The sequence below is a fragment of the Clarias gariepinus genome, chromosome 8 (genome assembly GCF_024256425.1).
Source record: "Clarias gariepinus isolate MV-2021 ecotype Netherlands chromosome 8, CGAR_prim_01v2, whole genome shotgun sequence".
NCBI classification, from domain to species: Eukaryota; Metazoa; Chordata; class Actinopteri; order Siluriformes; family Clariidae; genus Clarias; species Clarias gariepinus.
Genome location: NC_071107.1, coordinates 19,130,953 through 19,157,629, shown reverse-complemented (window position 1 = coordinate 19,157,629; position 26,677 = coordinate 19,130,953). Strand labels below are relative to the sequence as shown.

Genomic DNA, 26,677 nt, shown 5'->3' with positions numbered 1-26,677 from the left:
CATTTACACTGGCATGGACTTGCATCTCTTGTTTTAAAGTTACAACTTACAAAAATATAAACGCAACACCTTTGTTTCTGCTCCGATTTTTCATGAGATGGACTTAAAGATCTAAAATTTATTCCAGATACACAATATTACCATTTCTCTCAAACATTGTTCACAAATCAGTCTAAATGTATGATAGTAAGCACTTCTGCTTTGCTGAGATAATCCATCCCACCTCACAGGTGTGCCAAATCAAGATGCTGATCTGAAATCATGAGTAGTGCACAGGTGTACCTTATACTGCCCACAATAAAAGGCCACCCTGGAATGTGCAGTTTTGTCTCACAGCAAAATGCCACAGATGCCACAAGCATTGAGGGAGCGTGCAATTGGCATGCTGACAGCAGGAATGTCAACCAGATCTGTTGCTCGTGCATTGAATGTTCATTTCTCCACCATAAGCCGTCTCCAAAGGCGTTTCAGAGAATATGGCAGTACATCCAACCAGCCTCACAACCGCAGACCTTGTGTAACCACACCAGCCCAGGACCTCCACATTCAGCATGTTCACCTTCATGATCGTCTGAGACCAGCCACTCAGACAGCTGCTGAAACAATTGGTTTGCATAACCAAACAATTTCTGCACAAACTGTCAGAAACCGTCTCAGGGAAGTTCAACTGCATGCTCGTCGTCCTCATCGGGGTCTTGACCTGACTCCAGCTCGTCGCCGTAACAGACTTGAGTGGGCAAATGCTCACATTCAATGGCGTCTGGCACGTTGGAGAGGTGTTCTCTTCACTGATGAATCTCGGTTAACATTGTTCAGGGCAGATGGCAGACAGCGTGTGTGGCGTCGTGTGGGTGAGCGCTTTCCTGATGTCAGTGTTCTGGATCGAGTGGCCCATGGTGGTGGTGGGGTTATGTTATGGGCAGGCATCTGTTATGGACGAAGAACACAGGTACATTTTATTGATGGCATTTTGAATGCACAGAGATACCGTGATGAGATCCTGAGGCCCATTGTTGTGCCATACATCCATGAACATCACCTCATGTTTCAGCAAGATAATGCACGGCCCCATGTTGCAAGGATCTGTACACAGTTCTTGGAAGCTGAAAATGTCCCAGTTCTTGCATGGCCAGCATACTCACCGGACATGTCACCCGTTGAGCATGTTTGGAATGTGCTTGATCGGCGTGTACGACAGCGTGTACCAGTTCCCACTAATATCCAACTACTTCCCACAGCCATTAGAGAGGAGGGGACCATCTTTCCACAGGCCACAATTGACAATCTGATAAACTCTATGTGAAGAAGATGTGTTGCACTGCATGAGGCAAATGGTGGTCACACCAGATACTGACCGGTTCTGAGTCCCCAGACCCCCAATAAAGCAAAAAACTGCACATTCCAGGGTGGCCTTTTATTGTGGGCAGTATAAGGTAGACCTGTGCACTACTCATGATGTCAGATCAGCATCTTGATGTGGTACACCTGTGAGGTGGGATGGATTATCTCAGCAAAGCAGAAGTGCTCACTATCACACATTTAAACTGATTTGTGAACAATGTTTGAGAGAAATGGTAATATTGTGTATCTGGAATGAATTTTAGATCTTTAAGTCCATCTCATGACAAATCGGAGCAAAAACAAAGGTGTTGCGTTTATATTTTTGTTGAGTGTAGATTAAAAAAAAAAACACTACAATGTTTATTAATGTTTACTATTACTACTCGGGCTCTACTGTAAATTTACACAACTTGCATTCTCAACGGCATTATCAAAATAATCTAATTGGCCTCACTAATAAGTTGATTTTTTATGGCCACACAGCTTTCTAGTCCTTATTCTGAGTTTTCATTGTGCATGTGGAAATATTCTGACTAATAAACAAAGCTGTAATTTATGCTGTTGATTTTATGATACAACTTCACTAAGCATTTAAGTGATTTTTAATTACTGTCAATTTCTTTTTTTTTATCACAAGTTTAGCACTATCCTTTTAGGTTTACATAATACTTTGGACATTTCCTAACCCAAATCCATTTATTTCAGCATATTAGTTATTTCTTGGCTTAAATACAGTAACAGTCTTTACATGACCATGGCGTGTGCATATGACATTAAGAAATAAGAAGCACTGCATCAGTTATGATTAAAATAATTGTTGTCGGCTGAAACATCTTAATTACTGCAATAGTTATACTATCAAATTCTGTTTAGTATTTATTTATTTATCTACCGATCTATTCATTCATTCATTCATTCATGTTGGGCAAGGGAATGTGTAGTAGCAAAATTGCCAACTGAATGTGGATAGGGAGGTTTAACAAGCACATATGCCTGTGATTAATCAGGTGTTCATGAACATTTGGCAAATATAGTATACCATATGCACTTAATGCTTTTAGCCAATTAGTTAGGCGGTGTCTATAAATGTAAATCCCTACATGTAAGCTGATCCCTTATCACTTTTTGAGGTAAACAGACCTAAAAGTGCTGTACATGTTAAACAGCAGTTCATCAAAACAGAAATATGCGGATCTGTATGATAGGAACTGTGTGCAATATAAAATGCCACTACTATATCTTTATGTAATGTGTGGGTAATTTTAATATATTTTGTTAAACACTTGTAGAAGAACGTATTGGCTATGCATGTAAGGTTTTGTTGCTTGATAGTTGCTATAATAGTTTCCAAGTTCTACAGGGTAACTCCAGGCAAAAACAAAGAAGCAATATCTGAGGCATATATTTTTTTACATTGTTCTCTCTGTTATCAGCGTCATATTAGCGAGGAACCGCCGCACTGATCTTCGCTATTCCGAGACGAAGATGTACAGTCAAGCACCTTTTCTACCACCTTTGCTCTAGAAGCAAATACGATTTCCGCCTGTGCGTCGCCGTTGCATCGTCAGTCAGAGACAGAGAGGGAGAGAGAGAGAGAGAGAGACGCATGGTGGCAGGTGTAATCTTCCACACGGCTCTCACTCTGGATAACTTTCTGAAGCTGGATCTCTGCTCGGTGCTTCCGCTTTGGCTGTATCGCTGTTTTCACGCGTGCCAATGGCGGAGCTGAGGGAAACACATCCATCCGGCACTAAGGCGCGGGACCGTTTGTGGAATGCGTGAATCCTCCAACACTTTTTTTTTTTTTTTTTTTTTGAATCTGCGTGCTTTTCAAGCCAGCATGGTGAGTACACAGTATATTCCCTTTGAGCTCGGGGTATGGGGAATGACCGCCGTTGTGAATGAGCACTGATTTTTTGTTAGATAACTGGACGCGTCAGTCATCCACGCGTGTGGCATGCATAGAGTTGCTTTTATTGAGTTCTTTTATTCGATCTGAAATATTTTAATCACTCGATTAATGAGATTGTTCAATCACGTAAAACACATCGCTTGTCGCGTGACATCTTGAGCGAGTCAAAGTTGGGCTACGAGCGAAAATGCATGCAACTACAGTATATATAGCCTACTAAACAGCATGTCAAATAGGTGAGGTGAGGTAGAATTTTGGCATACTCTTTATGAGGGTAGTGTGATGTTAGTGAAGAGGGCCTTTGGATCGCAGGTTAAATGAGCTGATTAGCAGCTTTTATCCCATCAAGCAGGTCCCCGAGAAACGGCTCCTGTCCGGTCGGTAAACGGAACTCGTTTTCCCTTCACTTTGACTGATCACACCACACATGGCTTTCGGTCATCCGGTAGCACCTCATGCTTCTAATTCCCAGAAGATGCAATCTGAAGCCACTATCTGCCCGACGACCTAATTAACTCTCTCATACCATGACCTCCAGTGACCAAAAGGTCCACCTGGCAAATACAACGTGTATTAGTTTACATCCCCCCTCTCTCTTTCTCTCTCTGCGTGTGTAGGGTACACGGTTATTTCTATCACAGAATAATGTCTGACCTTGTGTGGACAGGGAAAACTTGCAACAAAAAAAAAAAATGAATCTAAAGTTTCCTTTTAATAATTGAGTTTAGCAGTTGAGTTTAGTTATTGGCTCATCAAATAGCTGTTCGTCAATTAAAGGTCCTCACAACATTGATGTGTGTGAGAGAGAGAAAGAGAGAGAATACAGTACTAATGATCCATATGGATAGGAATATGGACAATTCACATATTTAGCTGGTGCTTTTGAGTTAATGAATAAATAAATGCATAAATAAATGCATAAATAAACAAACTTCAGCTTACATTGTATAAACAAAATGAGTCAAGGGCTTGGGTAGTTAAAGGCAATTCAACAGTGTTGAATGGAAACACAGAATGTATGTGTTTGCCACCTGTTTCTTCTTCTTCCTGTTCTACTTCTTGAATAGCTTGTTTTTATGCTATATTTAACAACAGCAGTAACATAGTTTGCTGTGTTGGGTAACTTCTACTGTGCAACGGATATTGTGGTATAAAATAAGTGTAGCAAATGCAATATTTGAATATTTAACAAGCTGTTCCCCTTGCTGACATCTTTGTAGATTTATTTGTGCTAGCCTGAGCAATGTGGTACCATCATGCAGCAGGCATAATGAATAGTGTCTCTGTTCAGCAAGCTGTGGATAGGCTTTGCAGATGCGTGCACACTGAAGGAAAATTAACCCATTTAATCCCACAATGCACAATGATTTGACATTTTGTTTTGGGTTGTAATACTCTAAAAGGGTCAGTGATATAAATGTTACTGAGAAGAACACTAAATAAAATTAAAATGGCATTGGCTTTGCATGAAATTTGTCATGTGAGTGGTATAAATGGTCAGGTGTCACTAACTTATTGCTTTAACTTTATATTATCAGTAGCAGTTTTAGCATGTATGGCGCCCTGGACAAACTCACACCATTCTTTAATGACTTATTCTGACATTTTGAACAGCACAACCAGAAGTGTTTTATAAAGTATATTGGCTGTATACCTGAAAAATAACATAATGTAACACTATCAGTGATGGTTTAACCTTCACAAAGCCAGGATCTCGGCACTGAAGCAATGTGAGATGATCTTGACAGGAAAGGTAACAAAAGCCAGCCAACATTCAAAGAAACTATTCCTGAAGAGTACTTAAAGAAATAAAAATGCTCGCCTTCTTGTTTAGGGGAGTTCAGGGATGTACAAACTCTTTGTGTAGGTATGTTTGCACGTGTAAATCAGTGTACCATTTTTCATTTTCTAATATAAAAAAAGTTCTTAAATGTAAAAAAATAAGGGATTGAAAGAAATCAAGACTTTTGCACTGTACTTATATACTGCGATTGTGTATACATACAGTGCATCTCAAAAAATCTTAATATAGTGAAAAAACTTATTCTCTTGTGAGAAACGTGAGACTTATATATTCTAGATTCATTACATGTAAAGTAAAAAAATCCTTTTATTTTGATAAGTACAGCATGCACCTCATAAAAATCAGAACTTCAATAACTCATACTATTATATCTCCTAAGGTCTAAGGAAATGATTTAAAATATAGATATTCTGAAAAATAGGTTAATTTATGTACTCAGTACTTTGTTAGGGCTCCTTTAGCACAAATTACTTCTTTAATGCGGCAATCCATGGAGATGATCAGCTTGTATCACTGATGAGGCGTTATTGAAGAACAGTAGCTTTGATAGCAGCCTTCAGCTTATCTGTATTGTTGGGTGAGGTGTTTCTCATCTTCTTTTTGACAATACCCACAGATTCCCTATGAGGTTCAGGTCAGATGAGTTGGCTAACTTATCAACAACAGTAATATCTTGGTCAGCAAATCAGTGGTAGTTTTAGCACTGTGGGCAGATGCAAATTTCTGCTGGAAAAGCAAATTGGCATCTCCATAAAGCTTGGGAACAGGCAGAAACATGAAGTACTTATGGACCAACACTAGCAGATGGCATGACCTTTAGACATTGGAACCTTAATTTAAGAAAGAAATGCAAAAATAACAATAGAGTATACTTGGGCAGCTTGGCCAAGTATATTTGCCAGTCACCAAATATATTTGCAGACCCTTTTTAAAAATCCGTCCATCTGCTATTTGCGATCGATTAACTAGTTCTAAGTTTAGTTAAATTAAGACAGTTCTCCCTTACTCTAGCAGAATAAATAGGTACAAAAGCATTAGCGACAGAATGGTGTACTGAGAGGTAGTACATACAGCAGATGCCAGCTGCTGTAAAAATAATAAGAAGGGCATACTGACGGTCACAAATGCTCTACAGTTTTGCACAGTGAATGAGGTCTTTTAAAAAAAAATATATATATATAAAAAATAAAAACACAGGATTGCATCCCTGTGCTTCATGGCCAAACATTTTAGCTCTTGTTTCTGCTTTGTTCCAAATAATATTTCTTCAATAAGTACAATCTTTGTCACCATAGTCTGGGTTTTTATATGGTGGTTTTGGAGGAGTAGCTCCTTCCTTGCTGAGCAACATTTTAGGTTATGTTGAGGCAGAACTTTTGTACCTGTTTCCTCCAGTGTCTTCACAGGTCCTTTGATGTTGTTGTGTGATCGATTTATACTTTTCCTACCAAAATATGTTCATCTCTAGGAAACAAAACACTTCTTCCTGAGTGATATGATGTCTGGATCGTTCGATGGTGCTTAATTTTATGTATTGCATCATGCATAAAGTCCTAACTGACATGCCAAACCTATAGTTTGTTAAGTGGTTAAAATGACTGTCACTGGTGGTTAAAACGTGGTGTAATTTTTAGAAGCGTATGCAATGTCTCAACATTTAATTCCATCCAGACTTGCATTTCCCTCCAATATGTTGTGTTGTTGATTGGAGAGTTGTATCGCTACATAAAGAATTCTCAAGTACATTAAAAAAATTGGACTCTGTAGTGACCGATCCATGGATGAAGATTATGTTCCATTCTCACAAAGCTACTTTTTCACAATTTGAGCCTGATGAAGCCTGGCATTGTCATCTTGGAATATGCCCATGTCATCAGAGAAGAAACAATCGATTGATGGAAAAAAACTGCTCATGCGGTATATTTATGTAGTTTTTGGGCACATAATGTTGCTGAACCTAGACCTGACACTAGGAATAATGAGTGCATTACTTCATCTGCCTGTCTCCTTACTCTCATGCACTGATCACTATGGAACTGGGTAAATCTGAACTCATCAGACCACATGACCTTTTTCCAATGCGCCACAGTTCATTCTTTATGCTCTCTAGCCAAACAAAGCCTGTTTTTTCTTGAGGCTACTTTTACAAAAAAAAAAACATAGGTTATAGCTGCAATTTATACTGCTGTTTTTTCATGCTTTTATTTACTAAGCATTCAAGTGATGCTCATTTAGGATTTTTTTCGATCACAGTTCTTCTATTAAAATGAGGGTTCACCACTATCCTTCCAGTTTTTAATAATGCATTTTTTAGTTTTTATCCCATTGTTAGTAGTTTAAATGATCTCCTAGGGTCAACTTATTGCCAACTAAACCATATATATATAAACCGTATATATATATATATATATATATATATATATATATATATTAAAAAGGTCACACACTTGGACACATTTCTTCAATCACCTTTAGCTTTTATTACAAAGTGGCCAATTTATATGTGAAAATGATTCCTCATGTTCCCAGCACCACTCTTTCAAAATTTGGAACCTAGAAGATCTCTGAGCCAGCAGGAAAGAAAAACTCCAGTGATGTGATAACCTCACCATTTAGTACATTTAGGTTACCAGCTGACTTCATTTTATGCTCCCTAGAAAATTGTAAACTTTTTTCTGATATCCTCATTAACTGGTTTTCTTATGGCCTCATATCTGTCATCACAATAACACATTAAAATGCATATCACAAACCTTTGAGATCACATTATGCATGTATGAAATAGGTCTTATTGTTACTTTTACATATAGCTATGGTTTTTAATGGTATTTTTTTTTTTTTTACTATTACTGTCATTTCTTCAGCACTGTTCTTAACCCAGGTCCAGGAACTTGAGTTGAGTAAAAGTAATATTATGAACGGTCATGTGCTGGATTCAATAATCTACTTTAAACAGGGAGTGTATTTGGCTGACGAGGAAAAAAGTACAACTTACTGTAAAATAAACAAGACAGAGGATACTCAACCTTACAAAATTGTATTTCTTTGTATTAATACGTTAAAAAGAGAATCGGCTGTACAAAAAAAACAGCTAGTCAGGAATAAATTTCCCCAAAACATTTATTGAGCGAAAGCCACTATTTATATTAACAAGTTAAAGATACTGATAATGACCACAAAGTGGCATCACTCTTGAATTATACTTAAATTGTTGCTCAGTAACCTGTGTACCAATCTGTGTAAAACTGTGTAAAAATAGATGTAAAACACAATTTTATTTATTCCTTCAAAAGTAATTTCTCTTTTCTTTTTTTTATATTTATTTTTATTGCTTAGTTGAAACTCGAAAAACTGGCTTGCCACTTTGCAGTGATTCCTGCTTAGGGCCCTTTTCTGAAAAATACCCATAAAATTTGGAGTGTGCATTCTCTTTGGTCTTGTTCAAATTTGAATCGTTCTAACCTAATCTAAAATTTATCTCCTAGTCCTAATTGAAGTGCAGAAAAGGTAAGGGAAAAGTAATTTAAAACCTGATCTCTTTGCTCCTCGTGTGGCGTGCTGCAGGCTTGAGGCAGTATTATATGTTTAAACTGACATACAGCATCTGCTTCTTCATGTCCATAAATTTAAAATGAATTATATCAATTACTCATCTTTTAACAAACACCTAAAAACAAAACGTTTAAATGCACCTAACTGTAATTCAAGTTTTATCTCTGTAAACGATGATCTTGTGATTTTTTTAGTAAGAAAATGCTGTCATCTTGCTATTTTATGTCATTATATATATAATTGTATTTGTCAAGTCACTGATGCTATTTACAACCTCATTATATGCAAAAATTTTACAAATTCAATCATTTATGCTGTTAATTATTGAAGCTGTAATTGAAAATTTAATTGATAGCTCGGCCTTTAATTTTAACCTATGGTGTTTTATTACATACTTTTTCTATTATCAGTATTTGCAATTAGACTTTAGCTTTCTAGGTGAAAACAGGCATGTTTTAATTTGTATATGTCACAATGGACAATCTCTACCAAAATAGTAAAATGCGAATTAATTTTTTTTTTTTTCGAGGTTTATAGTGATAAAATTCTGTTCTGTTAAAAAGATTTTTGAAAGCAGTGAAACACCATTGCATTTATAACTGACAAAGTTGAGGCGAGGAAAGATTCTCTTTGCTAAACACATGAGGAAAACTATTGTTAAGGACTTTTTAAGCTGGTTTAAAATGACATTTCATGACAGATTTCTTCTTGTTTTTGGCTAAAGGGATTATTGACCACCTGTATTCGGGGTGATGTTGATCTTGTTAGTAACTTTTACTTCAGCACCATAGAGAGCATCCTGACGGGAAACATCGCAACCTGGTTCAGGAACAGCACCATGCAGGATAGACGAGCTCTGTGTGATCAGCTGAGTGCATCATCCACACCAAGCTCCCTGACCTGCCACAATTTATAGCAAGCGGTGCTGGACCAAGGCCAGGAAAATTGTGAAGGACTTCAGCCACGCCAGCAATGGATTGTTCTCTCTGTTGCAGTCAGAAAAGTGCTTCTGCTCCCCTAAAGGCCAACACAGAGAGACTGAGGAGAAGCTTCTTCCCTCAGGCTATACAAGCTCTCACCCAGAACTACACATAGGATTCAACTGATTGGACTTGCTACAGTATGTTTCCTTCACACATGTATTGGACCAAAAACCACAATTCTAAGTAAAATTCAAATCAAATTAAAATTTTATTTGTCACATATACAGTCATACACAGTATGATATGCAGTAAAATGCTTATACAACCGCTCATGACCTTAAAACAAGATTATCAATAAGAAATAAATTATGGAATATAATTAAAAAAAAAAAAAAGAAAAACAAGAAGAAAATATAAAATAAAACCACACTAAACATTTGAACATTTAGACTTTTGCACATTGCACAAAACTGCAGTACACAAAACATATAAAGTACATTTCTGGTTCTGTTTACATATAAATGAGGACTGCTATTACACTATTGCACTTTCAAGGTGGACAATACCACTGCTGCTTATCATTGCATTTCACACTCCACCCATACTGCTGCTGTTTCACACTGCAAACATTGCACATGCCATATACTTTATACAGTTTATTTATACAGTTCATACGTTTTACATTTTTGCATATTTATACTTTACACTTTTTTACACTATTTTATTCTAACAAAATTAATATATATTGTAGAGTATGTTTAGATTTTACATTCTTTTCTATTGGCATTTTGGCTCTCTTATTCTCTCTGTGGTTAAGGCATTGGATTACGGTTTGGAAGATCCCAGGTTCAAATCCCCACAACCACCAAGTTGCCACTGTTGGGCCCTTGAGCAATGCCTTTAACCCTTAACTTCTCAGATGTATAATGAGATAAAAATGTAAGTCGCTCTGGATAAAAGCGTCTGCCAAATGCCTAAATGTAAATGTAAACAGTCGTGTAAGCATTTCACTGCATATCATTCTGTGTATGGTTGTGTATGCGACAAATAAAAATTTGAAATTTGCCTATTTGCCAGCTAAGTCCCATACGTGGCCGGCTTTGATGCACTGGGTTGTGTACTGGGTGTTCTGAGGAATCCAATCAGACAGGCTGGCCTTTGATCTCCACAGGGATCCTGTCACCAGTTTAATGGTATATAATTGATAATCAATGTTATATAATTCATCTAACAGTGATGTTATTGTTGTGGCTGATTGGTGTATGTATAACCAATTATAGAAGGGATATACTATAATAAAAGAATTCTCAGACCTTTAACATTTTCTTCTGTCCCAGCAACAGAAAGTATAAGTAGTGTGTTCTACTAGGACTCCAGAAAAACATAAATCTTTGGGATCCTTTGATTTATAAACCCAAAACATTTTGGGGCGAAATACAGATTTTTAGGAGCCAAAAATGTATCCTTTTTTTTAAATTCTGAGTGATTCTGGCTGGGATGGCTGTACCTGGGTATTTTCACTAGTCACTAGTCTCTGAGAATGGTCTACAGTCTCTGTATGGACGACATTTGATGTGGAGGAGAGAGTGTTTTTCATTTAGAGATCAGAGAAGTCAGAGATTTTTCATTGGGTTTCATTTAATTTAATTTGTTATTGTTCCTTGACTAACATTACCTATTTGGCTAGCTAGCCAGCTAAGCTACATCATGAATGTTAGTTAGCAAGGCACTGGGTGAGTTTAAAAAGCTAGAGAAAATAATAAAGAAGAAAAAAATACATTGTTAATGTTATACAAAAATTAACACCTATTGGAAAATACTATCAAATTAGTGATAAATTTAACTCTTCTTTTGTTTTGCAACTCACTTCACCAACTGCTTGTCAGCACATGCATTCAAGTACATTTACTGAGCACAAGAATGTGATAATCAGGGTTTCAATAAGGAGCAAATGTGAACTGTTTGTGAGCGTGTGAAAGTTGAACGGTCTGATGAACTGTCTTATGTTTGTGAGCGCTCTCGTCATTGAACGTAGCCCTGCTGTACTATCATGCATTCATACTCTTATGCTGGCAGACAGACGCAGCAGACGAGAGAGTCTATAACAGGATTAAAAATCGCGGCATTTTTTTCTGCGGGCGGTCACGTCTAGCAACTCTCTGGATAAATCTAGTTGCAAAATAAAAACTCTAGGTACATTGGTGACCATTTTAGTCGCTATTTGGACTCCTGTGTTGATTCTGTTGATATAGTGGTTGAAGGCATAATTTTATTCACAAAAATTAGCTGTTCTATTTGTTTTCTTTATATTATTCATTTTATGGCAGTATGAGATTCAGTAATATAATAAGCTGCAAGTTCTTCAGAACGTTTTGAATATCGGGCTGTGATGTATCTGTGCTAAAATATGTGTGTATTCAAAAGCAGACTGAGGTCTTGAGGAATACATTTCTCCATTTGTTGATAAGAGGTCCGTGTTTAGTGATGCCTGAAATGATTTTCATCCACATGGTGAGCCTAAGAGGGAGACAGTTGGTGTGTGTGTGTGTGTGTGTCTGTGTGTGTGTGTGTGTGAACGAGAAAAAAAACAGACAGAGAGAAAGAGAGAGCAAGTTCGCAAGAAAAGGAAGCCCACTGGGATGCCTAAAGAGGAAAGTGAATGAGAAATGGCAAGAAGTGGCGTAAGGCACACAAAGACACAAAAAGCCAAAATGAAGAAAGTTTAACTGGAGTTGAGCTACAACAGTTTCCCCATCTCCATCTCACAGTCCATATTCATTACGTACAGTAGACTACCTGAAAAACGTCACGCACACTAAGATTTCTTTCAGTCACCTTTAGTTTTAATTACAGCAAACAATGTGGTGGCCAGTTGTGAAAATGTGTGAAAATGAGTCCTCGTGCTACCTCATGCTCTTTCACAATTTGAGTCCTGGAATAGGCCATTAAGTTGACTTTTTTCAATCTTCATGCTTCTGAGTAAATTCAAGCCTTTTTCTGATTAGTTTTACTAACAAGTGGTTTTCTTATGGCCTAACAGCTGTTTAATCCTCATGCCGTGAGTAACATACTGTACTCTAAGTGTGCATATAAAAATGCTCTTACTTTCACATTTGAAATCATAGCTAAGATTTTACTGTTAATTTGTATTTTTTTACCATGCAACTTTACCAAGTGTTTAAGTGATCTTCATTCATGTTAGTTTACAACCACCGTTCTAATACAAACTTGACGGTTCAGCACTATCCTTTCAGTTTTTGATAATTTTTAATGGGTTTTTAACCCAGTTCCAGTAATCTCCTTAGTTCCTTTTTTTGCTGATGCAGCCTAATAATTGGACTCTTGTAAAGTCAGGACATTTTTTGCCAGGCAGTGTATGCCCATTTTTTTTGTTTTCTTTTCATACTACTTTGTGTGGTCCAAGAGATCTTGAGCCACCAATAACTCTCACAGTTGTTTGATTAATCTCTAATCAGTGTGTGCCAGTCTCTCCACCCTGGGTGGAGAGCAGGTCAGGACAGAGAGAGGGAGAGCAAGAGAGAGACAGGCAGACATAGTTTTTAGTGACTCAGGATCTGCCAAGAAGGCTGTAGAGGAGAATGATAATTCTACTTTATATGAATGGAGAGAGGAAATTGGAGGGCCAAAAAGCAAGGGGTTAAGATGAGCAGTTTAGGAAAAGCAATACATCTATAGCTGTTGATTATGATATTGAGACAGAGGCTGCCTTCCTGAATGCTCTTACTGGTAAATTAAACTAATTGAGCATATTAATGTAGTTCTTTTTCTCCTAAAATAGCCTGGACACTACAATAAAGTGTAAATATATATATATATATATATATATATATATATATATATATATATACTCAGCAAAAAAAGAAACATCTTCTGACTTTCAACTGTTTTTACTTCCAGTAAACTTAATGTGTAAATATTTGTATGAACACTAAAAGAGTCAACACCATAAGACATAAATTAAAAATGTTTCACAATGTGTCCCTGAATGAAGGGAGGCTCAAAATCAAAAGTACCAGTCAGTATCTGGTGTGGCCACCAGCTGCTTGAAGTACTGCAGTGCATCTCCTCCTCATGGACTGCCTATTGCGGACATCTGAGCACTGATGGAGGGATTGTGTGTTCCTGGTGTGACTCGGGCAGTTGTTGTGGCCATCCTGTACCTGTCACGCAGGTGTGATATTCAGATGTACTGATCCTGTGCAGGTGTTGTTACACGTGGTCTTCCACTGCGAGGATGATCAGCTGTCCTTCCTGTCTCCCTGTAGCGCTGTCTTAGGCGTTTCACAGTGCGGACATGGCAATTTACCCTGGAACCCTGGTCATCTTTCTTTGGGTGTTTTTTACAGTCGGTAGACAAGTCTCTTTAGTGTCCTGTGTTTTTAGAACTGTGACCTTAAATGCCTACTTTCTGTAAGCTGTCTGTAAGACCATTCCACAGGTGCATGTTAATTAATTGATTATGGATATTTGAACATGCATGGAAAACATTGTTTAAACCCTTTACAATGAAGATCTGTAAAGTTATTTGGATTTTTACAACATTATTGTTGAAATACACAGTCCTGAAAAAGGGACGTTTCTTTTTTTGCTGAGTATATAAACTTCATCATTACAGTATCAAGCCTTTAAGCTCATTCCCACTCTAGTAAAAAAAAGTATGCTAAGTATATTAAATCCTTGCATGCCAAAGCATACTTAAATGTACTTGCAGCCAGACTAATGACTAGGATACTTGAAGTTTGCTATTTTGGAACAACTAATTTTGTACTAAGTTTGTACTAAGCACAAATTTTAAATGTATTAAGTATACTTTTGTGTGCTAAAGTGGAACAACTTTAAGTATACGTAGGACACTTAAAGTATATGGCTGTGTGAGTACTAACATACATACCTGACAGTAATGAATGAAATGTAAGTATATATTTAATGTATTATAAGTACATTGCAGCTATTTTTACTGTATTACAAATACATGATTAATATACTATGGTATGAGCATATTCTTAGTGCATCAGTAGCATGCTGTTATACTTCTGGACAATTACAATTACTATAAAAGTACACCTTGTGGGTAATACAAATATACCTTATTGTATCATACAGTACACACAACCTCCTATACTACAGTATTGCAAATGTATTAGCAGTACACTAAGGGTGTTTAGGATAATTTACAAATGCAAAATGTATTTTCTACCTTATACAGTAACATGTTTTTAAAAAAGCATTACATCAGTAATTATGAGGCAGATTTTATTCATGAGTTTAACAGATTTAATTTGCACAAGGTTACAAAAAAACACTACTATAGTTTATTTGTGTTCAACAAAAGTCAGGTTGTCTTACAAACACATAAACCAAAATATAAACTGTTTTGTGAACACATACAGACATTAGTATTAGAATATACAGGTACAGTATTAGTTTAAACCTGGTGTGTTGATTCTACAGTAGCTGTTACACAAAGACTGAAAACAGGCCGAGGCTAATATATACCAATTTATACCAAAGCAAAGTACATACGATTTAGCAGCAACATATTAGACAACACATTCTATAGCTTTATTAGACAATACATTCTATAACTATATACTTAATTACAAAGAGCTTCAGCGTGCAAAAATGAGTCTAAATGCATCAAAAGCGCACGCACGAGAGAGTAGTCCACTAAATATAAGTACATATGAATAAGTACATTTAAATTTAACTGATAATATACTGAGACTACTTTATATTAAAAAAAAATTATTCTAATGTGTACTTTCTGTACATTTGTACATTTTTGTTATTTTGAGCATATTTTTAAAAAATACCAAAATACATTGAAAAACAAGTTTAAATAAGTAAACTTTGGAAATTAAACAAACCTTTCACTTAAAGTATATTTTCCAATAATATATTTTTGAAAAGTCTACTATAATACAATTATTTTTAAGTATATTTAAAGTATAATTCCAAAATTTGGTAAAAGCATGATGTTAGTATACTTTTTATATATTAACTGATGGTACAATTTTTTGTTAGTATATTTGCAATGTACTATCGAGGATTTCAATATATTTGTAATACACTAAAGTGTATTTTTTTTCACTGGGTATAGCATGCCTTTTTTAGTATATCTTTGCCTTTTTGTTTCACTGTAAAGACGAAATCATTCATTGATTGTTATAATTAATGTGCTTTTTAAATAAATTAATAATAGGGCAGTTATTTTAGGAGTTTAATTATAAAGGTAATATATAATGCTTTTAATCTTACACTTACTTTCATTATTACTGAGAAATATGTGGATCATGACACATCAGAAAAAACACATCACGAATGCACTCCACTATCCAAAAATATCCAACACAACCACAAGACCTAGCAAATGTCTTTTAATACAACTACTGTAGAATAAACTACGAAATGGGCCACACATAATAGAGTAAGCTTAAAGGGGATCAATTATGCAAAATTCACTTTTGGATAGTTTTGGAAAGTAACACAGGTCTTTATTTTGTGGTCACTGCATGCAAAAAAAAAAAAAAAATTAAAAACACATTCCCTTTGTTTTCTTATTTTCTAAATGTCTTCCCAAGTGATATCCCAAATCATACTTACTTGCAGCCAGGTTAATGACTAATATACTTGAAGTTTGCTATTTTGAAACAACTAATTTTACTAAGTGTATATAAGTTTTTAGTTTAATTAACTTGGTACTAGTACACTTAAAGTATATATTGCTGTGTGTGTATTAATGTACATAACTGACAGAGTAGTTAATGAAATTAACGTATATCTTGTATTCAGTTTTATTTTATTAATTTAAGTTATTACATTATTAAGTACATTACAGCAATTTTTGCTGCTTTACCAATACAAAAGTAATATACTATAAATATACAGTATTCTTATTGCAGCAGAAGCATGCTGCTATATTTCTGGAAAATTCCAATTACTAAAAAAGTACACTTTGAGGTTAATAAACCTATACTTTATTATATCATGTAGTATACCCAGTCTTTTATACAACTGTATTTCAAAAGTATTACCAGTCCAAATGGTTTTTAGGACATTTTACATTGCTGAATACATTTTCTACACTATAACATGTTTTTGAAACACATTACATCAGTAATGATAGGGTATATTTCATTTATGAGTTCAACAGATTGAATTTGAAATGAGATTAAAAAAAAACTTTACTATAGTTTTGCACATGAAAGAATAGTGCACTAAAATATAATCATATATTTAAATAAGTATATTCAAATTTAACTGATAATATCCTGAGATCACAAAATATAAAAATTTGTATTCTTATATACTTTATATACTTTTGCTTTATATACATTGTTTCAATTATTATTTCAAGCATATTTTTTAATTTTTATTTAAAATTTGGTAAAGTTCAGAGAAGAGATTGTGAGTATATCGGTAAAAGGATGCTGAGGTTTAAACTGCCAGGCAGGAGGTCTAGAGGAAGACCAAAGAGAAGATTAATGATCCAGTGAGAGAGGACATGAAGTTAGTTGGTGTGAGAGAAGAGGATGCAGAGGATAGGGTTAGATGGAGGCAGATGATTTGCTGTGGTGACCCCTGAAACGGAACAGGAGAAAGACAGAGAAGAAGAAGAATATTTAAAATTTGGTCAAGTGTGCTTAAGTAATTACTCTGAGCTTTCACTTAAAGTATATATTCCTATAAAATATTTCTGAAAAGTATATTATCAAATTTCAATATTTTATTCAGAATAGAATATAGATAACATATCAAATGTTGAAATTGAGACATTTTGAAATGTCATGCCAAATATTGGCTCATTTTGGATTTCTTGAGAGCTTAGTAAAAAAAAAAAAACGTTGGGACAGGTAGCGATAAGAGGCCGGAAAAGTTAAATGTACATTTAAGAATCAGCTGGAAGACCAGTTTGCAACTTATTAGGTCAATTGGCAATGTGATTGGGTATAAAATGAGCCTCTCAGAGTGGCAGTGTCTCTCAGAAGTTACAGTAAGATGGGCAGAGGATCACCAATTCCCCCAATGCTTCGGCAAAAAAAAAATATTGGCGCAATATCAGAAAGGAGTTTCTCAGAGAAAAAAATGCACAGAGTTTAAAGTCATCATCATCTACAGTGCATAATATTATCCAAAGATTCAGAGAATCTGGAATTATCTCTGTGCGTAAGGGTCAGAGTCGAAAGACCATACTGGATTCCCGTGATCTTCGGGCCCCTAGACGGTACTGCATCGGCACTGTAAAGGAAATCACAACATGGGCTCAGGAATACTTCCAGAAAACATTGTCGGTGAACAAAATCCACTGTGCCATTCACCATTGCCGGCTAAAACTCTATACTATTTTATTATTTTGTCTCCAAGTGTAGTAACTGTTCTTTAGTGTATGGTACTGCAACTACAGCCCATGTGTAAAATTTTATTTTTTTAAAAAGCCTGTAGCAGTGCGTGACATCAATCTATTTAACGACAATATAATGTCACATTTCCGTAAAATCGTTAAAAGGAGGTGAAAGCAAGTGTCATTAGACAGGTTTTCTGTTAAAGTCACGCAAAACGAAGAAGCTTTCAGTAACCAGAGACTCTGTCGGAGTAATTCCGTTCGTGTGTGTGTGTGTGTGTGTGTGTGAAAGTCGTCCTACACAGTAGCCCCCTTACTCCTGCTTCTTCTGTCGTCCATTACCAGTCATGATTCTTTTGTTAAGTGCACGTTAATTTGTTTAATTTTAACTATTTTGTATTAATTATTTTTATATGAATATTTTTGGGTTGTGGAACGAATCATCAGGGTTTCCATTATTTCTTATAGGGAAATTTTGATATATGAGTGATTTGATATACAAGCCTTCTTCTTGAATGAATTATGCTCGCAATCCAAGGTTTAACTGTATATTTATGTCTGAAAGTGATTTTAAATAGTAAAAAGTCTTTTTTTCTAATTCTTTTTAACCAAGTTTACTAATACATCTCTAAACTATCACCTTAGTAACAAAGTTAGGTGCCTGTGATGTTTAATAGCAGGTGTAAAGCACATGAAGTATTACATACTTTCCTCAATAATTATTTTTTTAAGATAACTTTGAATATTCTTTCCTGTCATAAGCACTCCATCCCCCCAAATCTCCCAGAAATAATTGCCCCTGGGTTGTAAATGAGTGTGTGAAAGTGCATGTGAGTATGTATGGTGTATGCGGTCAGGCATCCCATCTAGAATGTAAAAGGTTCCATTCACCAGGATGGGCTCATAATCATAATGTTTTGCTTTTTATATTTATTTTAACTAAACCACTACACCTGTCATTTCCAGCATTTACGGACTTTCGGCTTGGGTAAGTAAGGGTGGAAAATAAAAGAACCATGATCATACACAGCTCGTCACTGGTTTAAAATCTTCATCTTCATCTTCTAAAATCTTTATTCATGAATCATACACAACACATCAATTTGTTACATGCAATCTGAGCATATATCAGAAGGATTTGTTGTTGTTAATGTTGGTGCTTGTGTATCTAATTCTAAAACAAAATGTCCTCTAATGTACAGTAAAAAATGTGTTTATATTTGAGCAAAGGAGAATGAGAATGCAGGACATTATTAAAGTCTGAGATAATATGACATAATATGAGGTGGGAAATGCAAGTTTATTGTTGCTGTATATAAATTTTTTCAAACACTCTTTGGAAAAAAGGGCAGTGATTTTTCACCTGACAAATGTTAAGTAAACATTTTTTGTGGCTATGAAGCAATCCACTATAATTAATTTTTTTAATTAAGCAAATTAAAAATTTTGACTCTAAACATAATGTGATACAGTATTGTCCAAAAACATTTGTCTGTTACCATTCATTTGTAGTTAAATGTTAAGTAACACTAACCTATATTTGTAAGACTGGGATGTAGGGATGTTTGGATGTAGTTGCTCCAAGAACTTGGGTGTCAAATCTTCTTTAAAAAGGGCCAGTGTGTGCATGTGCAGGTTTTTAATTCCAACCAAGTAAAAGCCACACCTGATAGTGTATTGAAGGCCAAGTACACGAACAGGTAGAATCAAGTGTGGCATCTGCTTGGTTGGAATTAAAATCTGCACACATACACTGACCCTTTCTGGAGAAGATTTGACATCTGTGAATTAGTGGAGGCCAGGCAGTGCAGAATAGTCCCCTGGTCCTTGTTTCACCTCTCAATCTGGCCATCTAAAAGCAAAGAAGAGACCTTTATCAGCTGTAGAAACACCTTCAGGAACTTTTAGGTAGACTGCTGTCCTTGATCACGCACCAGGGCCTGTGGGAGACCATGGACTCGGAACACATGGATACACAATTTGTTTAGTGGTGCCTTGAGCAAAAAGGGAATTTGCCTAATTGAGATAAGAGAATCTATCAAATACTACTAAAATAACAGAATTACTATAAGAAGCGAGTACTCCTGTTAGACAATCAGGAGTGATATTTAATTCAATTTCTTTAAATTTTATTTGTATAGCGCTTTTAACAGTGGTCATTATAACAATGGTCACACAATCAAAAGAAATTTATGAAAATGTGTATGATATGAGAAAATGTGTATGATTTAAAATGATCAGATTGTTCCTGATGAGCAAGCAGAGGGTGATGGTGGCAAGAAAAAACTTCCTGAGATAACAATAGGAAGAAACTCAGAGAAACAACAGGAAACCCATCCTCATTTAAGTAATAACAAATAGCAGGAATTGTTGTGCAGTCATACTGTGTGTTAGGCGGCTGGAAGTTTAGTAGAACAGTTTTAAAGTCCAGTTTGTTATCAGGTAGATTTTTGGAAATTCCATTCCTGAACTATTGAGCGACTGCAGTCACAAGTCCTCAGAGAACAGTTGTCTGCATCAGCCGAGGCCAGGATCATCTTCATGGTAAAAGGGAACCGTCCCCAGTCACCACACGCATCCCAAGCAGACCACATGGGGCATCCATGTGACAAGATCTTCACCGAGACTTAAACACCGAAACTGTGTCTGATTTATTGATCGGACATTAATTGGAAGTCTATTCCATAACTTTGGGGCTTTGTAAGAAAAAGCCCTGTCCCTGCTGTAGTGATATGTAAGACCATGAATGTTCAGGGATGAGTAAACTGAAATCTTAACCCCTGGTTTGATTCTTGTCCTGCTGGATATATTTAAGACTCTTGTGGTCAACAGTAAATGATAGTTGGACTCCTCTTAGACAAACCTTGATCTCTAGCAGTTCCCTGTTGCCAAAGTTATTCTTTCATTTTCAAGGGGACATGGGTGCAAGGGCTGTGAATGAAGTCACTACTATACAAAGCTGAAACTACAAATGAACTTCCAGTTAAAGTTAGTACAGAAAGTGCTGGATAAATTTTAAAGAAGAGGGCCCAGTCTCTGACTTCTCTAATCTTCCTGGGGTCCATCTGGAGACTACCCTTTGAGACAGTAAACTCCAGGAAGGAGAGCTCTGAAGTTATCTGGCTTTATGTACAATTGATTCAGGATGCATTGCAGGAGTTGCCTGACATGACTTGTGTGTTCACGGAGCAACTTAAAACATATGAAAATGTCATCTAAGTAAAAAGGACAAAATTATGTCACCCAAAAATTCTCCACTGACCTTCCTTGAGAGGACCAGGACACTGCGGAAACCCAGTAAAATGTTTACAGTTGAACTGCAGCTTCTCTTGGTGGTTATTTCCGAGCATGCATACATTAGCTGTGAAGTCTTCTTTCCTACAGTAAAGACACAATTTGTATCACATACCTTTCATCTTGTGGAGTGATATCACTTCCAGCAGCAAGAGTTCTCTTTTGTATTGGACACTTGGATACCATCCCAAGTTGAGAGGCAAGGGTTAAGGTTAGGGTTAGCTACCAGCAAAATTGTCACCTCATTTAAAATCTAAAAAGCCAATGGTTATTCTATCTTTAAATCTTATGGCCAGAATGCCGTAGATTGTGCCAGACATTAGAAGGACAAAGCTTCACATATTATCCCTCTTACAGTCTGTCTTGGATTCCAGCTGCCATGTTATTGATCTGTTACTACTAAGGGTCACTTGCTTTATGCAACCTCTTGATTATCAAGACTATTTATAACCTGTTATATCTATGTTTCCTGTTACCAAAAAAACAAACAAACAAACAAACAAACAAACAAAAAAAGGATTTGGGTCATTGTGTTTCTTTGTTTTTTGTGCTTCTCCCTTATATGGACAGCACATATCTATGTTTCCCATTCATTGGGATGGGAAACATCTGCCACAATCTGTGTCAATCTGCCACAATATCAACACTGACCTCCACATATTTGTTTTCTAATATTTTATTTTTTTGCAATTTACATAATACTATCCTCTTTCATTATATAACTGCACACAGCACATTTATTTACTCAGCCCCTTTCTCTCTCACACAGACTTGTTAGGTACACTGGTAGGCCTTTTGATTATAGCTGAAATAAAATGTGTCCACATGAAGTCACTGACCATGGTGGCTTCAGTGGCTCTGAAATGACCAACTATACACAGCATCCTCTGCTACTGTATGTAATACAACTTGATAATTTCCTGAAATAATGACAAAAATAACTTTTTAGGTGCCCTGATATAGGGAGATAAATTACCGTCCTGACGGCACTCTGTCTAGTTTTTCAGCCTCTTCCGTGTAAGCTGTCTCATCACTGTAAAAGATCAGGCCATCTAAGACAGTGTCGTCAGTTTATTTTATGATGGAATGAGAGCTGTGTCTGGCTCCTTAGTCGTAAGTGAACAAAACAGAGGTAGACTCTGCACACTTTGTTGTGTGCCTGTTTTGAGGATCTGTGTGGAACAAATGTTACTGCCTATGAGCATACATTAAGGTCTGCTCATAAAAAGCCTAAGATCCAGTTGGAAAATATTAGTGCTGACTCCCAGATCCAGCACTTTAAAGATTAGTTTTGCTGAAACAACAATGTTGAAAGCCTGACTGTAATATTTGAGTTGAACAATTTGCCTTGTCTAAATTTAATTTGCTCCTGGCACCTAATTAAAACACTGTCATAACGTAAGAGCTCAAAGTGGCAATGCCAGGGCAAGAAACACACTGTTAATAACTGCCACATAATCCTTAAATATAGGTTTAATGCACATTTACCTAATGTTTTGTACTAGCATCTAAATTTTTTTCATGATGCAAAATTTATGTATACTTTTTGCTCTCAATCAATACTTGAGTACATCAATACTCAATGCATTTTACTATAAGACATTAATCTCAATTACCCAATTTTAAGCTTTTATTCCAAGATCTGATTAATAAACTGTACAACCTTGGACATGTATTGGGTAACGGATACCTCTGATTGTCTGTAGGTCAGGGTGCAGGTAGGAAAGGATTCTAAAGGCATCACAATTGAGACACACAGTGAATTATCTAATAACTATTCTAAACCTAGCTTGTAATGCTTACTACCTTCTGTACTTTCTTCTAAAATTCTAATCACTATGTGTGGTGCACATGATATTGTAACAAACAAGGTAAAAAATTACAATGTATAATCAAAAGATAAAAGGCTGACAATGAGACACAAATCTCAAAGCTAAAATACTGATACTGCTTAGAGAAAACAGGTGAGTGGTTAGTGAGACACATGTATTGGTGATGGGATGTGCTGGGTCTGATGAGTAGTAAAATCCTACATCATACAGGTTTCAACGTGAATTTTTTATTTAAATAAACAAACACATCTCAAGACAGGATAATAGCTGCTGACTGGCTGCTATTTTATCTAATGTAGTTAACATTCATTTGTTTACAATGTATTTTAGATAGTTAGCTTCATTTGGACTTTATTTCATTGATTATCATGGCATTTCAAAATAAACCTGTTTTTCAGCATACATTAACTTGCAAACTCACTATGGTATCTTCGTAAAAGGCAGTCAGAAGACATTTTTTAATATTTTAGTTTCATTCTATTAAATTTTATTCATATAGCGGTTTTAACAATAGACATTGTCTAAAAGTAGCTCCACAAAATTTAAAGAAAAGACTGCCTTTCTGTCAAATTATATTTCACATGCTCATACGACTTGTACAAGTGTAAAGGCTGTAAATTAAAAGGAGTTGAATCACAGGATTAATTGAATAAAATCAGAAATATTTAAGGGCACTTATTAATAAAGCTCATAAAAGCAATTTAAGGGGAAGGCTAATGTCTAAGGAATTGTTCTAACTTCTCCTGTGGTGACAACAATATGGACTAAAGCAGTGGTTTTCAAAATGTCCTGGTAGCCTCAGGGGATTGTGAGGCATAGAAAGAGTGGCTGTAGTCATTTAATTTTGTGATGAAAAATCACATCCCACCATTATAGAATTATTTTATTCATTATTAGGTATTTAATTATTGTTATTAGCATATTTAAACCTTAATAATACCACAGATATGTGTGGGACCATGACTAGTGTCTGTTTATGGTTGTAATGACAATTATAATAAAAATGATTTTTGTAAATGGAAAGCTCAAGCTCACAGTATGCGAGTTGAAGGTCGATGTAATTATACATAATTTATTGACAATATTACAAATGGTAACAAATGCAACTGTGAAACCCAGGATCATTAACACAAATTCTAGATCCAAGGCAAAAACAGACAGACTACAAGCAAAAATGTGGCACACAAAATTACATTACATACAAATAATATAACAAATGCAACAGAAGCTAAACAATGAGACAGGAAAATCATACAAGATGTGTCTTATAAGGGCAGATAATGGTCCTAATTGGAGCATGGAGGCAGAGTGATGTTCTCAAGGAGACAGACCCAAGGGGTAGTTGATAGTTCTGGTTATGTTGGGATGCCGTCCATCATGATGTAATGAGAATGATGGGGATTATAGGTTTGCATCTCAGTGGTACTACCATGACAACTGCATATATTTTTATACACAGGGTGCTCATACAGTAATTCATTTTGTTGGGCAGGAAGAAAAAAAATATTTAAGTTTAGAAAACATAGCTGTAAAGGAAGGGTTAGCTGTATTTAACACATAGCTGTATTTATTTACAATAAAGGAGTCCTTGGTTTAAAAATTTTTGGGAACCTAAAAAAAATTAAGCAAGAATTAAATTATTATATTATATTCACAAGGGTAATTATTTTTTGTTTAAATGTAGTTTTTATTTGGAACCAACCAGCAAGTTTCATGCTAATACCTAAATCTGTAATGCTTTATTTAGTCTAAAAATTGTATGTTTCTTGATCTAAAATTAAAACTGCTCTCAAGGATCAAATATGCAGCTGCTTTGAATTATATTAGATCATGTAAACACATTATCTGAATTAAAAGCAAGTAAAGTGCACTATAATAAGCTAAGAAAAATTAAGATTGACCTAGCACTAAAACCCAAATAAGGAGAATAAATAATGGCCACAATGTCATGGAAAAATGTTAAGTCAAGAAATTCTTATTAGCAAATTAATAATTACGACATGTGGCACAAGCAAATATCAGCAAGGGAAAATTCATGGACTCAGGAGAAATATTATGTATGATGGAGCTTTGGCTTAAATTACAGACCATTTTAACTTTAAAAGACATATGGCCAGAGAAAATTAGAGGGATTGACTTCTGTTATATCAGATTTTTTTATTTACTGCAAACATAGTCAGCAAGTCTGCAGGAACAGATGCCATGTTGTGTAAAACACAAACGATGACTTGACTGCTTGTTTAACACTTAATTTATGAAAAAACTGTGCAAGTACTGTACCAGGTTTACAGGGCCATCAACTTCCTTTGTATCTGATTGTATTCCTTTGTATTACTGTACTTCATTGCCCTGCTGTTTTTCTCACATAAATGCACATACACATACAAATGAAACAGGAAACTGTAAAACATTCTCCAGGGACCATCACGTCAATTATTTATTAATTAATTAATTAATTTATTTATTTTAAGGTATGAGATTACACACAAACCTGGGGTTTCCTGTAAGGATATTCAACTAACAGAAGGAAAAAATGGCAAGTGTACAATAAATGGGAAGGTTTTATTTTCCTAAAGTTGTTACTAATGTAATTCAGGCAAGTGCAATAATGAACCCCAAATAAAACAGTACATCATCATACCATCATTTATCATTAAACACAAGAAAACAATGCAAAACAAATTACCACAACAATTCATGTGTCGTTAACAGTACCGCACAGTTAATAGCATAGAAATCGAAATCACAAAACGACACTATACAACTTTTTATTTGCAAAAACTCAAAAAATTTAGAGTAATTGACTAATATGGAGTTTTGCCTAAAGTATTTTCAACATGACTTATGGACTTAGAGAATAAAATGTCAAAATTGTCTATTCAAAAGTCGCATTCATCTGTCCTACAGAATGTTAGTTTTCAACTAGTGGTGTGTGTGGTTTTTATGACTGGAAAAGGATAATTTAGTGCTTTTCGAATATTAATATAAATAATTAATACGAAGCACTTGCAGGCATCATACAGAATATGGAAATGTCAAGGGGACAAGGAAATCATAGATGCTGTCACATATTACTTAGGTCATGGTGAACATGTTGTGAAAGAGGAATTTCAGAGACTAATAAACATATAATTTGTGTTCAATACTTCTAGTGCCATTGTTTGCTTTTAGTCCATATAAATTTTTTTAAATACTATATAATTATATAATTTATATAAATATAAATTGCAATTGCACTATGTGCTAAAATAATCTCGATGTGAAATTTTTATCAAATCGTGCAGCCCTAGTTATCACAGGACCAAAACTTTTGTTTTAAAACAGATTTTTCACTTATTTTCTTTTGTAGTTAAAAAGGGGTTAGAATATGCTTAGAAGATGGTGTTTAGTTCATCATAGCTAGAAAGCCTAATTAGTAAGTGAGATACCATACCTTGAAATCTTTCTTAATTATAAGGATTAGATATATTATAATTTAGGTCTAGGATAGGTCATGTTGTGGTTCACAACAAAAGAAAAGAAATCTAATGCTGTCTTTATATAGTATGTATGAAACATAAAATGGGCAATGGCCAAATAAATCATGCTTATAACTTCGCCGTGAAGATATGCACGTGTAAATAAATTAATTTTGGTTGTAGGTGCAGGGGAGATTTT

At 35.4% G+C, this 26,677-nt stretch overlaps 1 protein-coding gene across 1 annotated transcript in view; it reads left to right on the top strand.

Moving 5' to 3' along the window:
- Positions 1-2,998: 2,998 nt before the first annotated feature.
- Positions 2,999-26,677, top strand: part of pcdh15a (protocadherin-related 15a) — a 232,779-nt gene continuing 209,100 nt past the window's right edge. The window contains exon 1 of the mRNA XM_053502509.1: positions 2,999-3,184. The gene's annotated coding sequence lies outside the window, so the exon portion shown is untranslated. The remainder of the gene's footprint in view (positions 3,185-26,677) is intronic.